The sequence below is a fragment of the Carcharodon carcharias genome, chromosome 7 (assembly GCF_017639515.1).
Source record: "Carcharodon carcharias isolate sCarCar2 chromosome 7, sCarCar2.pri, whole genome shotgun sequence".
Classification (NCBI taxonomy): domain Eukaryota; kingdom Metazoa; phylum Chordata; class Chondrichthyes; order Lamniformes; family Lamnidae; genus Carcharodon; species Carcharodon carcharias.
Genome location: NC_054473.1, coordinates 49,349,580 through 49,365,713, shown reverse-complemented (window position 1 = coordinate 49,365,713; position 16,134 = coordinate 49,349,580). Strand labels below are relative to the sequence as shown.

General features: G+C 45.3%; 1 protein-coding gene across 8 annotated transcripts in view; it reads left to right on the top strand.

The window, feature by feature from the left end:
- Positions 1–16,134, top strand: part of magi1b (membrane associated guanylate kinase, WW and PDZ domain containing 1b) — a 510,580-nt gene that overhangs the window by 96,728 nt on the left and 397,718 nt on the right. Inside the window, exon 1 of one of the 8 annotated variants that reach the window (XM_041191214.1) lies at positions 10,074–10,116. The exons of 6 other annotated variants lie outside the window; for them this stretch is intronic. The gene's annotated coding sequence lies outside the window, so the exon portion shown is untranslated. Of the gene's footprint in view, positions 1–10,073; positions 10,117–16,134 lie in introns of those variants that run through there. One more of the 8 variants, XM_041191216.1, reaches the window with a different exon arrangement.

Sequence of the window (16,134 nt, the reverse complement as noted above, 5' to 3'; positions counted from 1 at the left end):
GTGGTTTGATGCCACTTTGCAGATTATCACAAAAAGCAGCTCCTTAAATCCTGTTCTTTTCTCTGGTTCTCTTTTCCCCAGTGATTTGATTTCCACATTTTCACGCTCAATTTCAAACCCTCTGTGGTCTTGCCCCACTCCAGCAACACTTTCCCACATATGCCATCTTCACATCTTACACCATATTACTCCTTTTCCTCCACTCCCACTGCTCCATTATTAGGGCAGCTCTTTCACCAATTATCCTCCAAAAATTCCTCCCTCCTTTTGTAAACCTTCCTTTCATATATACAAACTTCTGTTTTCTCATTTTGCCTCCTGTTCATTGTTCACTGTTTTGTCTGCACCTTTTGAAGTGCTTTTAGGTGTCTTAATCCCATAAGCACTACTATTGCCATTGGATGTACTGCATAGAGTTTGCCTACAGATCAAAAGGTTTTTGAAGTGCTGACCCTCCCACCCAACCAGCAGGCTCTTAATTGTAAAATTATGTAACATAAGATTTACCTACATTTTTGTGCTGTATGTAAGTGGATCCATAAGGTTATAGCTATTTGTGTACAATGTAAATTAAACCTGAATTTAAATGTGTTAACTGAGAGGAAATATGATCCAAGTTATTTTTTTAAAATGCTGAGTAGAAGAATAATGTAGGTGCAGTTAACATTGTGCATCAAGCCTTCCTTTAAGTATGCCAATGAGGGAGAAGATAATACAAAGATATGGAGTAGAATTTTCCCGTTGGCATGCGGGGATGGGACCCGCACGCCGACGTGTAAAATGACGCACGGTGACATCGGGTGAGTGTCCCAATGTCATCACGTGCCATTGTGATGTTTCGTTGGACAGGCATGCGATGAAATCTGATGCTTGCTAGCCATTAATTAATGGGCCACTTAAGGCCCTTGAGGAGCCAATTGACGGTGATTTTTCTGCACCCTTGCGATCTTTGGGTCGGCACATGGGGGCAACAGGCAGGCGGGCAGGAGACATTTGTATAGATCTCATCCACGGGTCGGATAAAAGGGTTCAGTGGGGTTGCAGGTGTGCTCTATCAAATATTGATTTTTCAAAGTTCATGATACTTGCCTGTGTGAACTGCAGTACTTCAAAATGCATACCAGCTGCTTGGACCAGACTCTCAACCTTCAGGTCAGCACTCTGCAGTGAAGAAACATTTTTGAGCCTACAGGTTTCAGGAAGCCTTCCCTTAGCCTGGGAATGGGAGGTGATCTCTCCATTGGAACACCTCCTCTGAGGAGGAAGAGAGGGCTAAAAGGGGGAGGGGGCCAGGAGTGCACATGCAGCCTCCAAGGGAGCCACCTTTGGGAGGACAGGCACAAGGGGCGCAGGGCCAAGAGGTAGCCCAAGATGGAAGGGGCTGCAGAAGACGCCACTATCCTGTTGCCAGGGTATGCAGGCGGCGAAGCAGCTACCTCACTATGTCTGAGGTGCTGTGCCGAAGGAGGCTCCGTCTCTCAAGGGAGACAGTCAACTATATTTGTCAGATGAAAGCAAAAAACTGCAGATGCTGGAAATCCAAAACAAAAATAAAAATACCTGGAAAAACTCAGCAGGTCTGGCAGCATCTGCAGAGAGGAACTCAATTAACGTTACAAGTCCATATGACTTCAACAGAACTAAGGAAAAATACAAAAGAAGTGAAATATAAGCTGGGTTAAGGGCGGGGGGTGGGGGGGGGGGCGGTAGAGCTGAATATAGGTGGAGATAGACAAAAGGACAAAGAGGTGTTGAAGGTGGTGATATTATCTAAAGAATGTCCTAATTAAGGGTAGAAAGCAGGACAAGCAAGGTACAGATAGCCCTAGTGGGGGTGGGGTGAAGGGAAGGGATCGAAATAAGCTAAAAGGTAGAGATAAAACAAAGGATGGAAATACATTTAAAAATAATGGAAGCAGGTGGGAAAAGAAAAATCTATTATTATTGGAAAAAAAGGGGGGATCGGAAAGGGGGTGGGGTTGGAGGAGAGAGTTCATGATCTAAAATTGTTTAACTCAATATTCAGTCCGGAAGGCTATAAAGTGCCTAGTCGGAAGATGAAGTGCTGTTCCTCCAGTTTGCGTTGAGCTTCACTGGAACAATGCAGCAGGCCAAGGATGGACAAGTGGGCATGAGAACAGGGTGGAGTGTTGAAATGGCAAGTGACAGGGAGGTCTCGGTCATGCTTGCGGACAGACCGAAGGTGTTCTGCAAAGAGGTCACCCAGTCTGCGTTTGGTCTCTCCAGTGTAGAAGAAACCACATTGGGAGCAGCGAATGCAGTAGACTAAATTGAGGGAAGTGCAAGTGAAATGCTGCTTCACTTGAAAGGAGTGTTTGGGCCCTTGGATGGTGAGGAGAGGGGAAGTAAAGGGGCAGGTGTTGCACCTTCTGCGGTTGCATAGGAAGATGCCGTGGGATGGGTTAAGGTGTAGGGGGTGATGGAGGAGTGGACCAGGGTGTCACAGAGGGAACAATCCCTGCGGAATGCCGCCGGGGGGCTGAAGGGAAGATGTGTTTGGTGGTGGCATCATGCTGGAGTTGGCGGAAATGGCGGAGGATGATCCTTTGAATGCAGAGGCTGGTGGGGTGATAAGTGAGGACAAGGGGGACCCTATCATGGTTCTGGGAGGGAGAGGAAGGTGCGAGGGTGGATGCGTGGGATATGGGCCTGACACGGTTGAGGGCCCTGTCAACCATCGTGGATGGAAAACCTCGGTTAAGGAAGAAGACATGTCAGAGGAATGGGATAGAGACCTTACAGGAAGCGGAGTGTGTGGAGCTGTAGTCGAGGCAGCTGTGGGAGTCAGTGGGCTTGTAATGAATGTTGGTGGAAAGTCTATCACCAGAAATTGAGAGAGGTCAGAGATGGACCATGTGAAAATGATGAAGGGGTGGAAATTGGGAGCAAAATTAATAAATTTTTCCAGGTCCAGACAAGAGCATGAAGCAGCACCAAAGCAATCATTGGTGTACTGCAGAAAGAGTTGTGGGAGGGAGCCGGAGTAGGACTGGAACAAGGAATGTTCCACATACCCCATAAAGAGACAGGCATAACTGGAGCCCATGCCGGTACCCATAGCCACACCTTTTATTTGGAGGAAGTGAGGGGAGTTTAAGGAGAAATTGTTCAGTGTGAGAACAAGTTCAGCCAGACAGGGGAGAGCACTGGTGGATGGGGATTAATCGGGCCTCCGTTTGAGGAAGAAGCGGAGAGCCCTCAGACCATCCCGGTGGGGGATGGAGATGTAGAGGGATTGGGTGTCCACGGTGAAGAGGAGGCGATTGGGGCCAGGGAATTGGAAATTGTGGATATGATGTAGGGTGTCAGCGGAATCACGGATGTAGGTGGGAAGGGATTTTTCTTTTCCCACCTATTTCCATTATTTTTAAATGTATTTCCATCTATTGTTTTATCTCTACCTTTTAGCTTATTTCGATCCCTTCCCATCACCCCACCCCCACCATGGCTATCTGCACCTTACTTGTCCTGCTTTCTACCCTTAATTAGCACATTCCTTAGATAATATCACCACCTTCAACACCTCTTTGTCCTTTTGTCTTTGACATCTTTTGGTTATCTCCACCAATCACTGGCCCTCTATCCAGTTCTACTTGTCCCACCCCCCCTTAAACCAGTTTATATTTCACTTCTTTTCTATTTTTACTTAGTTCTGTTGAAGAGTTATATGGACTCGAAACGTTAAGTGTGTTCCTCTCCGCAGATGCTGCCAGACCTGCTGAGTTTTTCCAGGTATTTTTATTTTTATATCTGTCAGATGATAGGGCCTGAGATCTCTGCTAACTGTGTGGGTGGACACCCCAAGCCAGTGGCTCCGAAGATCACAGCTGTCCTCAACTTCTATGCTTCTGGCTCCTTCCAGGGGTCGGTGGGTGATCTTTGCGGTGTCTCCCAATCAGCTTTTCACACTTGTGTCACGCAAGTTACAGATGCTCTGTTCAGGCCTGCGCTGACCTTCATCCACTTCCACTAGGACCAGACAAGCCAGACACAGCGAGCCAGAGGCTTCGCAGCCATTGCTGCCTTCCCCCGTGCCCAGGGTGCTATAGACTGCACACATGTGGCCATCAAGGTACCAGTAGGTGAGCCCAGTGCCTTCGTCAACAGGACGGGCTTCCACTCCATGAACGTGCAGATAGTGTGTGATCACAGGATGCAGATTCTGCAAGTCTGTGCAAGGTACCCAGGCAGCTCCCACGATGCCTACATCCTCAGACACTCCCAGGTGCTGGCGCTCTTCAGTGCTCCAGCCCGGCTGGATGGATGGCTGCTGGGTGACAAGGGCTATCCCCATTTATGGTGGATCATGACGCTTCTCTGCCATCCATGAACAGAAGCTAAGCAGCAGTACAATAGGTGCCACACCTCCACAAAGGCTATGGTGGAGAAAGCCATTGGCATTGGTGTTCTCCAATGCTTGGACCGATCAGGGTGTGCACTCCAGTACCCCTCAAATCGTGTGTCACTGATAGTGGTTGCATGCTGTGCTCTCCATAATCCTGCGCTGGAAAGGGGAGACGCTGTGGACGACGAAGATGTCAACGCAGTGGTTGCGGATGCACACAATGAGTCCAGCAGTGAGTCCAAGGATAGGAATGCACAGGGAAATGCTGAAGGGGTAGACGCTGACCCAGGCATACTCCAGGAAAGCAAGGACACCCAGGAGGCTTTAATCCAACTAACCTTCAGCTAGCACACCACAGATGGACCTCCAGGGCAAGCCTGGGCTGCAGGCTCCATACTCGACACCTGAGTGCAAAATCTGCCTGGCTAGGAACATTAACTAAGGGCCTTGTTAATAAAACTGAATGTCCCACAAATCACTCATAACATTATTGGTAACCTTCCACCTGCAGAAGAAAAGAGATGACATGTCTGAATTTAATAATATAACAAAAGGAGCATAATAAAACAAAGTGACAACGGTGTTAAACATCTCACCAACTCATAAAAACCTCATTGCAGGCCAACACAAAAGCACCAGTGATAAACCCATGGTGTGACTAAGGTGCCTTACGTTTACGTTTTCGGCTGCTACATCTTGGTTCTGCCCCCTCGTTGGGAGTGGCATCTGAGACAGCCTGCTCACTGGGTTGTCCTGTTGGCCTCAATGACCTTGGCGGTCGTCCTCTGGCCCGTGGAGCCTGTGCTCGGCCCCACCTGGGAGGGAGCTGCCAGTTTCAGAGCTGGCATCTCCCCAGTTGTCGCAGCCTCACCGGATGCTGCGGTCACTGGCAGAGGGGCAGAGGAGCTGCCATCCTCATCCGGATCACCCTGAGAGGAGCCCTCAGAGACTACAGGCAGCTGCTGCATCGACGTGAGGTCGCTTTGGACCTCCCTGCTCACCATGGATGGATGGGCACCGAGCTGGGAAACTTGGTGCCCAGACCATCTTCCACACTGGCACTGACCAGCTGAGGTCAATGCCGATGTGAGGGCTTGCTGGTCTGAGCGCAGCCCTAGGGAACCCTGATTGGTCTCCTGGAGGAGCCTCTCCATGAGAGCCGCCACTCTCTCCATGGAGGACGCATGGCGTTCAGCCATGAGGCTCATTGCATTGGTAATGGTCCACATAAACTTCTCCACCACGGATACCAAGCCAGGCATAGCCTCATGTGTCTCCCCCAGATGCTCTCGCACACCTGGCCGCATTTGCTGCCCTTGCTGCATCACGGACGACTCCAGAGGCACATCATCAGTCACTGACTGAGCATGATCCTGGCCCCCGGCAGTCCTCCGACTCCTGGTGCCATGGGCAGTCTCTGTCTCTGCCAGCTCCTCCAGCGACTGTGAAGTGCCCTCACCGCTGTGCCCCGGGACACTAGCTGATGTTCTAATTGTGGTAGTATCTGCGCTGGTGCCTACCTGGCAGAGATGGAGTGACACTGGTCAGTCCGAGACTTCAGGGTCCTCAGGAGTCCTGAGGGAGATCAAGGACATTGGATCAGTTAACGTGGAGAAAAAGTCAGTAAGCATCCCTGTCCCCCGGATCATTATGCGCTCATCCTTCCAAAGCAATAATCAAGCCATGTTGCAAACTTCAATCACTGAACATTCAGCACTGCCATGGCTGCTGGGAGAACAATGATGACCTCACTGCTGGGCAAACATACCTGCTTGTGACACCGCAGCCTTACTAACACTGGTGGACCTGAGTGCATGGCACCTCTCCAAATCTAGGGACTCCTGCTCGAATCGGCTGAGAATCACCAACTGGTCAGGCCCTCTGCCAGTCCTCACCTGCTCGGCGGCATTGTGTGCATTCTTCTCCTGAAAAGGAGAGAAGAGCATTGATTAATGCTACTTGTACCTGGATTCTCTTCACGCACGGCCCACCCTAACCAGAGTGGGGTGTTTCAGGGCTCCAGTGCCTCCTCACCCCACTGTTGCTGAACACTCACACAAAGATGCCAGGCCTGTCTCCCCACCACCCACTTCCCAGGTCGATCGGTACCACGCCACCTTGAAGCTCCTCTCCCAGTATGTCATCATGTCCTCACCCTGACTTTGACATGTCCTGGAGTTCCAGCACTGTGCCTAGATGCAGCTCCTCCAGGTTGCCCCCAAAACAGTCACATGGGTCTCAGTGTACCACGTGTTGCGGGTGCAGAACCCATCTCTTCACCACCCTCTCAGGGTGACCTCGGCATGGACAATGTCTGCTGGACCCAACGAAGGACACATGCTGTCAATGATTCATTGCAGCTGCTCCACTCAGACTGGGGGGACAGCGCCGGGGGGAAAGCCTACCTGCTGGGTTAAGTGACTAATGCCAACATCATACTCGCCCTTCCCGAGCGCAACAGGTCATTGAAGCGTTTGCAACACTGGATTCAGGTGCGTCACACCACGTCATGGGAGCTCAGTACCTGCGCCGCCACCTCCTAGGCACGTTTGGTCATGTGGGGGAGCCTCCTCCTCCCGCCCTGGGGTATGAGGACCTCCCGCTATGCTGCCACCTCCTCCAGGAGGGTAGCAAGGCAATCGTCTGAAAAATGAGGGACACAGTGCCCCCCTGCCCTACCCTCCTGCCTGGCCTGCTCACCAGCAGCGCTCTGGGGAGCCCTTCCATGAGCCGTATTTCACAGCCTTTGAAAGGCTGCAGGAGCTTTTTAAAACGGGCTGTCAAGTCACCATTGGACCCAGTGGTCATTACAGTGCCACTGCCGCCTACCCACTCCTGTTGTCTGCAGGAGCCGTGTTTCACCCTGGGTCCTTAATTGGCCCCCCTGCGCAAAATGGCGGCGCGGACCTGATCGCGGGCGGCGATCGGGTCCACACCCGTGCCCGTTCCTGCACGGCCCGCCCTGGAGTGAGGGAGGGAAGAGCCTTTAGAGGAAGTTGAGGCTCATGACAAATATAAATACTGGCATAGAGAGACCATTTAGGCTAAATAGTCTGTTCATTCCGTAGAGTCCATGCAATGTAGGTACACTAAATGAGTTAATTTGGAGGAAGTAAGTGTAAAATTAACTACTCTCGAGCAAAGCTTAAGGTGAGAAGGACAGATGCAACACTGTTTCTGATTCTAATAATGAATCTTAATGAACAGGACAATTAAGTGAGATGAATATAGAGAAAACTTTCAAAATTGTTTCACATTAAAAATAGATGAAGGAGAAAATGACTCAAAGATTCAAAGGTAAATGTATTGGACTGGAAATTAGTTAATTTCATGAGATAAAAGGGCAGCTATCCAAAAAACTGGTTGGAAAATATGCTAGTTGAAAAACTGGACTGCAATGAAACATTTTTAAGCATGAGGTAGATATGGTACAGATGAAATACATTCTGACTAAGTAAAACGATGCACCAACAGCTGGGTCCCATGAATAAATATAGAGGTCAGAAGGAGAATGAGGTTTTAGACAGCAATAGATGTTAAATATAGAAGAGAACTGCGAAATGTGCAAACCTGAAATTGAAGCAAAAAGGAAGATGAGATAGACAAAGAGTGAATATAAAAAATACATAAGAGGAAATAGCAAAGGTTTTTATGACCAAATGAACGCATGGCAAAAGAAAGGATGGGACAAACTTAAGTTGAATAGGACGGATTTCTTATACTTTGAGTATTGGAGTTGAAGTGATGCACCAATAAGTGTTTTGCCTCTGTTCAAATGTGGGAGATAATTGGGAGGCAAATATTCATAGGAAAACTTTATTCAAGCTGTTAATGTGAAAGTAGGAAAGTTGCCGGGTCCAACTGGCAGGCATCCCATAATTCTAAAGGAGGCTGGAAAGGAGATAATGGAGACACTAATTAGAATGTTACAAAAAATCTTTGGATATGGGAAATTGTGTCAAAAGATTGGAAGGTGCTAAATGTCACACACGTTAAATAAAATTTTAAAGGTAAGCTATGGAATCATAGGTCAGATTCTTTTGCCTTGAATATGGCATATAACACATAATATGGATGGAATTAGTGAATGCATAGAAAGGCATAGCCTAAGTGGGTATAATTCCGTTGTACAAATGGAAGGTTGTGCTTAACAAATTTAATTGGAGTTATTTTTGGAGTGTATAAATAAAGGAATGTGGTGGATGCTGTGTATATATAGATTTCAAAGGCATTTGAGATTTGGCAAAAACTAAGGCATAATGCAGTGGAGGGAATTTGGCTGTGTAGATAGATACGCATGTAAACCAGAGTTAAGGTAAAGGATGTTTTTTTCTAATTGTGATTTATGCCCTAGGGATCTGTAATGGGACCTCTTTAGTTTTCCATTTATATATAAGATCTAGACAAGGGGAAAATTATTAAATATTAAATTACAGAAAATTGTAGGAGGACATAGTTAATAACAATGATAACTTGCATTTTTATGGTGCCTTTAACATAAAATGACATCCCCAATGTCTGTCATAAAGACATGAGGAAAGCCTGATGTTGAATCATGTAAGGAAAATCAAGCTTGTTCAAAGTGATGTATTTTAAGGAAATTGGAGGGATCTAGTATGGGAATTGGGCAGTTGATGGCATGACCACTATGGGACAGAGGGAGGAATTGTCAAAAGGACAGGAATCACCAAGGTAGAAATCACTGATTCAGTTGCCTCTATTAATGCTCTTAGCTACATGCTGCCTCTTGACAACATCATTCAGCATCATTTCAGTGTGTAGATAGGTGCTGGATCAGTTCAATGTAAAGAAGTGTAAGGTAGTACAATTGGAAAAAAGAATGTGAAATTAAGGAAACCTAAATGGTAAGATTCTTGACAAAGTGGAAGAACAGAGAGGTTTAAAGGTGCATATACATAGATCTTCTTGATCACATCTTTGTTTATCACCATGATTCCTTTTATTATTCAGAGCTCATTTTGCGTTTATGAATTTCATTGGAATATTTATTTTGTTTAGCACCATTTAGTATAAAAATGCACCTTGTTATTTAGGAAGGAGATTCTGAGTTATAGGAAGGAGATTCTGAGTTATAAGCTATGTCCAACTGGGACAACTAGAAATTATGGTTGTCTATTATGGTTGCCCCTGAGCTGCTAGCACCTTGGAAATTCAAGGTAAGAGAGCCAAGAAGGGTAGTAGGTAGAATGCAAGGTTACCTCCAGGGTAGAGAGGAAGAAACACTTCCTCAGTAAGTTAAGTTTGTTGGCTAGAGTTCATGATAGACATTCTGCAGAATGAATGGGTTTAGTACAATGAATTGCATTTCATGTTTTATTGTCACTTTTAGGTTCTTACAAAGCAGATGTCTCCACACTTGAGACAACATTGGACCACACCAGAAAAAAAGGAATGGTATATCCCTGAGAGAGTTGAATGGCACTGAATTCATGATGGCTGCCAAAAAATCCATGCAGCTGCATTGACTCCATAGTTAAAATAGTGGCTTATGAATTAATCAACAATTAATTTGTTATAAGATTTTTGAGAGAAGCAAACATTATGTGAGCAGCAGTGAAATGGTAGAATGGGAGATAAACTTGCTATGTTTTGTAGTTAAACTTTGCCTTAAGTCTAAACATAAACACTGCAGGGTACAATTCTGAAAGAGAGTTTGAGAGAGCTGGAGGTGGTTGATGTTAAAATTAAGAGCTGCAAGGGTCCGATCCGCCTGAAAACTGTCAGACAAGGTATGGGACTGAACTAAGATAAAAACAAAAAACTGCGGATGCTGGAAATCCAAAACAAAAACAGAATTACCTGGAAAAACTCAGCAGGTCTGGCAGCATCGGCGGAGAAGAAAAGAGTTGACGTTTTGAGTCCTCATGACCCTTCAAACCCACCTTAAACCAGCTTATATTTCGCCCCTCTCCTAATATTCACTCAATTCTGTTGAAGGGTCATGAGGACTCGAAATGTCAACTCTTTTCTTCTCCGCCGATGCTGCCAGACCTGCTGAGTTTTTCCAGGTAATGCTGTTTTTGTTTTGGGTTTCCAGCATCCGCAGTTTTTTGTTTTTAGAATGGGAGATAAACTTGCTATATTTTGTAGTTAAACTTTGCCTTATGTCTAAACATAAACACAGCAGGGTACAATTCTGAAAGAGAGGTTGAGAGAGCTGGAGGTGGTTGATGGCCCGTCTGATGTTAAAATTAAACAATACCCTTTATCAGCCAGAAGATAATTGCAGTTATACCACATTCAAATAGAAAGTCTGACTCTCACTTCTCAAGTTCTCCACTTCTCTACTTCTCAAGTTCATTACAGCTGGCCTCTTGGATATGCCACACCATCCTGAATTCAAAATAAACTCTCTATTGTATATGCATTTTGTATAGATCTTTCAAAAGAGTTAAAGGATTAAGCTTTCCTGTTTCCAAAGGATGGCACACAGGGTTTGGGTTTGTATAATGGTTGTCGTTCGCTGTCCATCAGTTCGAGGATGACATAACTCAGGGTGGCAAGTTTCATGAATGTCAATGCTACTGCACTTCAAGGAGAGATTCAGAGTGTTCTTGCAGCATTTTCTTTGTCCTTCCCTGGAACGTTGGCCATTGCAGAGTTGAGAGAACAGGACCAGGCAGGGGAGACAGTTTTCAGCTACATAATGATAATAGCTGATCCAGTGCATTAACTGTTGCTGGCCTCCATTAATCACAACTGCTAGATGGTTATTACCATTGCGGACTTCTGTTGAAAGAGCAGGGATAATGGTACCTCCTTAAGATGATAGTATGGGGCCTCCCTGAAGTTGGAAATGGGATTCTGTAATGATGAAAATAACTGTCCAGTGATTCCCATTTTATCTAATGAAGGTCAGCTGTAGATAATGATAAGGGACTCTGGATATACCATCACAGTTATAGACACCACACGTGAGGAGTGCCACCCAATGGCAACAGGGAAGCTTATTCTTTTAATTGCTTTTGGAGGATTTATGTAAAAGGCATATGACACAGAGAAAGCTATTTTGAACTGAGAATGATGTGGACCACGCTTGAGAGTCCAGTTGTATTAAATTTGGAAAGTGGTGAAGGCATTCCAGATTTTCTGGATGAATATGGTATAATGTGGATTATGTAAATAACTTACTGTGGTTTGGGAGAATGGTGTGGGGCGACTGGCTTGGGGGCGACTGGCTTGGGGGCGAAGGCGGGGGGTCTCTTCCCAATAATGTCAGATGTTCATGCTGTTTTTGTAGTAAAGAAGCCAGGAACTGAGTTATACACACAAAGACCAAAGCTTGAAAGTTATGTTAATCCAGTAACTGGCAACTTTCACTATATATAAATCCGTTTGAGGGTTTATGAGAGAGGAGATAGTTAATGGCCCAGCCTATGTTAAAATTAAGCAATACTCCTCACAGAATTATAATCTTGCAAAGTTGAACAAAAAACTTTATTTTCCACTTTCCTTGTTTCAGGTACCAGTGGAGCTTTTTGCAGAAACTGTCTGTAATAACAGTCCTGAATTGTCTAAACTACGAGTGAGTCATGCATAATACAATATGTGCTGTTGTTTAATGGTCCATACTCCAGTTAGTCATTCGTAAAACTTGGTGTCTACCAAAGCTGTTCATCATGTCAGTGAAAGCTGTTGCAGCTTATGATTTGTACAACAGCTTTCTGAATAATACTTCCCACACCTCTGCCATAAAACCTGTAGCTAGCGCATTTCAATGTAACACTCGTCTGCCTTTTTGGGCTTATTTTATATTCTGTCTCCGAATATCTCAAGTCAATAATATTATAACCAGGCAAAACTGTTTTCATTTTTCTTCAAGTAAGGGGCAGTTTCCTCAATATATCACATTTGTGCAGATATTTGTTCATTTTCCAGAACTCCAAACTATCCAAAAGCTTTATTTATTGTAATGAGTTTTATTTTATCCATTTAACTACAGTGTTGATTTGTCTCTGGAGATGATGGCTAGATTTTGCTTACATTTGTGTAATAAAATGAGGCTTTGCTGGTGTACAGAAATACAATTTGCAAAATATTTGATTATCCTTTGCAGCAATGTCCTAACATGGAGGAGGGAGAAATTTTCATTATTGTGCATTGGTGCTGACATTTTACTCTATTACAAGAGACTGGTACTATTGAACAATCTTTATAGTGGTGTAAGGTGGCACTTTACCTATATTTCCTTTTTTTTTCCCATTGAGAACACCATTTCTAGTTTTTGCATGTATTTATTCCTGATTTTGCACTTTTCTGAGCAGTGATGGATCATAGAAGCATGCAGCACAGAGGGAGCCCATTTTGAAAATTTCCCATTGCTTCTTCACATAGCACCATGAGATCATTATGTCCAGATGAGTGTTCATTTTTGATAGCTCATCTGAAAGACTGCATGACCCAGCACAACAGCACCCTTTCGGTACTGCACAGAAGTGTCAGCTCAGATTGAATGCTTAAATCTCTAGAGTGTGGCTTAAACCACAGCCTTCTGATGTAGAGGAAAGAGTGCAAGACTGAGCCATGGCTGATGTGTGGCAGCCATTTTGAGTGTGGCAACCATTTTGTGCATGGCAAAGTTTTACATGGGTGGGCCAATTAAGGCTCGCCCAGCGCGATGTCCGCCAGGAAGCGCTATGTGCTCCCTCTGCGGGCGGGGGGGTTTCCTCAGCCGAGAGTGCGCTCTTTCGCGCATGCACACGGAAGAGTGCACTGATCTCCCTGAGGCTAAGTGCTGCCTCAAGGAGATCGGCTCCAAATTTAAAAATGTTAGAGACAAAAAACAAAATTTCCCTGACATGTCCCCTCATGTGACACTGTCACATGAGTTGAGACATATCCATCGCTTTCAGTCAAACCTTTATTAAATATTTAAAAAACCTCATGAAACCTCAACCTGCCCGTGATTTTTCTTAAGCCCACCAGGGCTCCCGCCCTGCCCGCCAAGCTTAAGGTCCATTAATTATGTAAAGTACTTTTTAAATGGCCTCAATTGGCCGTTGATAGGTCGGCGGGTGCACAGCTGATTCGGCTGCATCCCCACTGACCTGAAAATGGAAATGACGCGGGATGATGTCGGGAGTTCCGCCCGACGTCATCACACATTATTTTACGCGTGGGCAAGCGGGCCCCGCCCACTGCTCACTGACCTAAAGATCCTGCTCCAAGTTTTTTTAGTTCAGATCACTATTTTAATTCACCAACCTCGAATCAAGAGGAGTAGTCTCCTTGATAACTTTGGTTGTGAAAAATATTTCTTACCCAAGTTCATACTATCAAATGAAAACACCAAACACTCCTTCCAGGTGAAGCAGTGATTTACTTGCACTTCTTTCAATCTGGTCTACTGTATATGCTGCTCACAGTGCAATCTTCTCTACACTGGGGAGACAAAATGCAGACTGAGCAACCACTTTGAGGAATGCCTTTGCTCAGTCCGCAAGCATGATCAAGACCTTTTTGGTTGTTTGCTATTTTAATTCACCACCTTTCCAATATGCTCACATTTCTGTCCTCGGCCTGCTACAATGTTCCATAGAAGCCCAGTGCAAGCTTGAGGAACAGCGTCTCATCTTCCAATTTGGCACTTTACAGCCTTCTGGACTCAGCATTAAGTTACTGAATTCAAGAACTACAGACTTATCCTCCATTTTGAAGAACCCCCCCGCCCCCCCAACCCACCCCCACTCAAAGAACCAGTCCGTGTCTTGTTCTCGTGTTTTCCCTTTCAGACAGTGCTGACCATTACTCTGCTATTAACACCTACTCTGGACCAAAGCTTTTGACTTAACACTGTCATTATTATTCCCTTTGCCTTGTGTTCCATGACATCTTTGTCATTTAATTTCTCTGCCCTCTGACCTACCCATGACCTTCTATTTTGCTCCACCTGCCCTGCCCCAACACTCCCTTTCCCAACAGCATAAAATTCATAACATTTTTACCTCTTTCCAGTTCTGAAGAAGAGTCATATTGGACACAAATTCACAGAATCACAGTGCAGAAGAGGCCCTTTGGCCCATCGAGTCTGCACCGACACATGAGAAACACCTGACCTACCTACCTAATCCCATTTACCAGCACTTAGCCCATAGCCTTGAATGTTATGATGTGCCAAGTGCTCGTCCAGGTACTTTATAAAGGATGTGAGGCAACCCGCCTCCACCACCCTGCCAAGCAGGGCATTCCAGACCATCACTACCCTCTGGGTAAAAAAGTTTTTCCTCACATCTCCCCTAAACCTCCTGCCCCTCACCTTAACTTATGCCCCCTTGTGACTGACCCTTCAACTAATGGGAACAGCTGCTCCCTATCCACCCTGTCCATGCCCCTCATAATCTTGCACACCTCGATCAGGTTGCCCCTCAGTCTTCTCTGCTCCAACGTAAACAACCCAAGTCTATCCAACCTTTCTTCATAATTTAAATGTTTCATCCCAGGCAACATCCTGGTGAATCTCCCCTGCACCCCCTCCAGTGCAATCACATCTTCCAAAATGTGGCGACCAGAATTGCACACAGTACTCTAGCTGTGGCCTCACCAAGGCTCTATACAACTCCAGTGTGACCTCTCTACTTTTGTAATCTATGCCTCGATTGATAAAGGCAAGTGTTCCATATGCCTTTTTCACCACCCCACTAATGTGCCCCTCCATCTTCAGAGATCTATGGACACATATGCCAAGGTCCCTTTGTTCCGCAGAACTTCCTCGAGCCATGCCGTTCATTGAATACTTCCTTGTCGAATTACTCCTTCCAAAGTGTATCACCTCACACTTTTCAGGATTAAATTCCATCTGCCACTTATCTGCCCATTTGACCATCCCGTCTATATCTTCCAGTAGCCGAAGACAATCAACCTCACTGTTAACCACATGGCCAATCTTTGTGTCATCCACAAACTTACTAATGCTACCCCCCACATAGTCATCTATGTCCTTTATATAAATGACAAATTATAGGGGACCCAGCACAGATCCCTGTGGTACACCACTGGACACTGGCTTCCAGTCACAAAAGCATCCTTCAGTCATCACCCTCTGTCTCCTACAACTAAGCCAATTTTGAATCCACCGTATCAAATTACCCTGTCCCCGTATGTATTTGCCTTCTTTATAAGTCTCCCATGTGGAACCTTGTCAAAGGCTTTGCTGAAATCCATATAAATTACATCAACTACACTACCCTCATCTACACACCTGGTCACCTCCTCAAAAAATTCAATGAAATTGGTTAGGCATGACCTCCCTCTGACAAAACCATGCTGACTATCCCTGATCAAACCTTGCCTCTCCAAGTGTTAATACTGTTTCTGTCTCCACAGATGCTGCCATATCTGCTGGGTTTTTCCAGCATTTTCTGTTTTTATTTCAGAATTACAACATCTGGAGTATTTTGCTTTTATTTCATGCTATCGTCAACTCCATAAAGGAAGATGGAACAAAAGACCTACTTCAGGAGATACATTTACACAGAAACCAACTGGCAAACCTCCAAAGGGTGGGGTGGGTAAAATTTCTTAATTTTTATGTTTTTGGGTTGTACCGGCACTTTTTCACAAATTCTGATTTGCATCTGAAACCAAAATTAATGGATCCCAGTGACTAAGCTGATGAATTTTGGTGGAAAAGGACCAAGCCTCCTGACCAGTTGAAGCTACTTGCAATTTCACTAATTCACGTATTTCAATCTCTGACATGGGTACATGCTTGGAGGTGAATTCAGGCAGGTTTTAAATTACCATCTGGA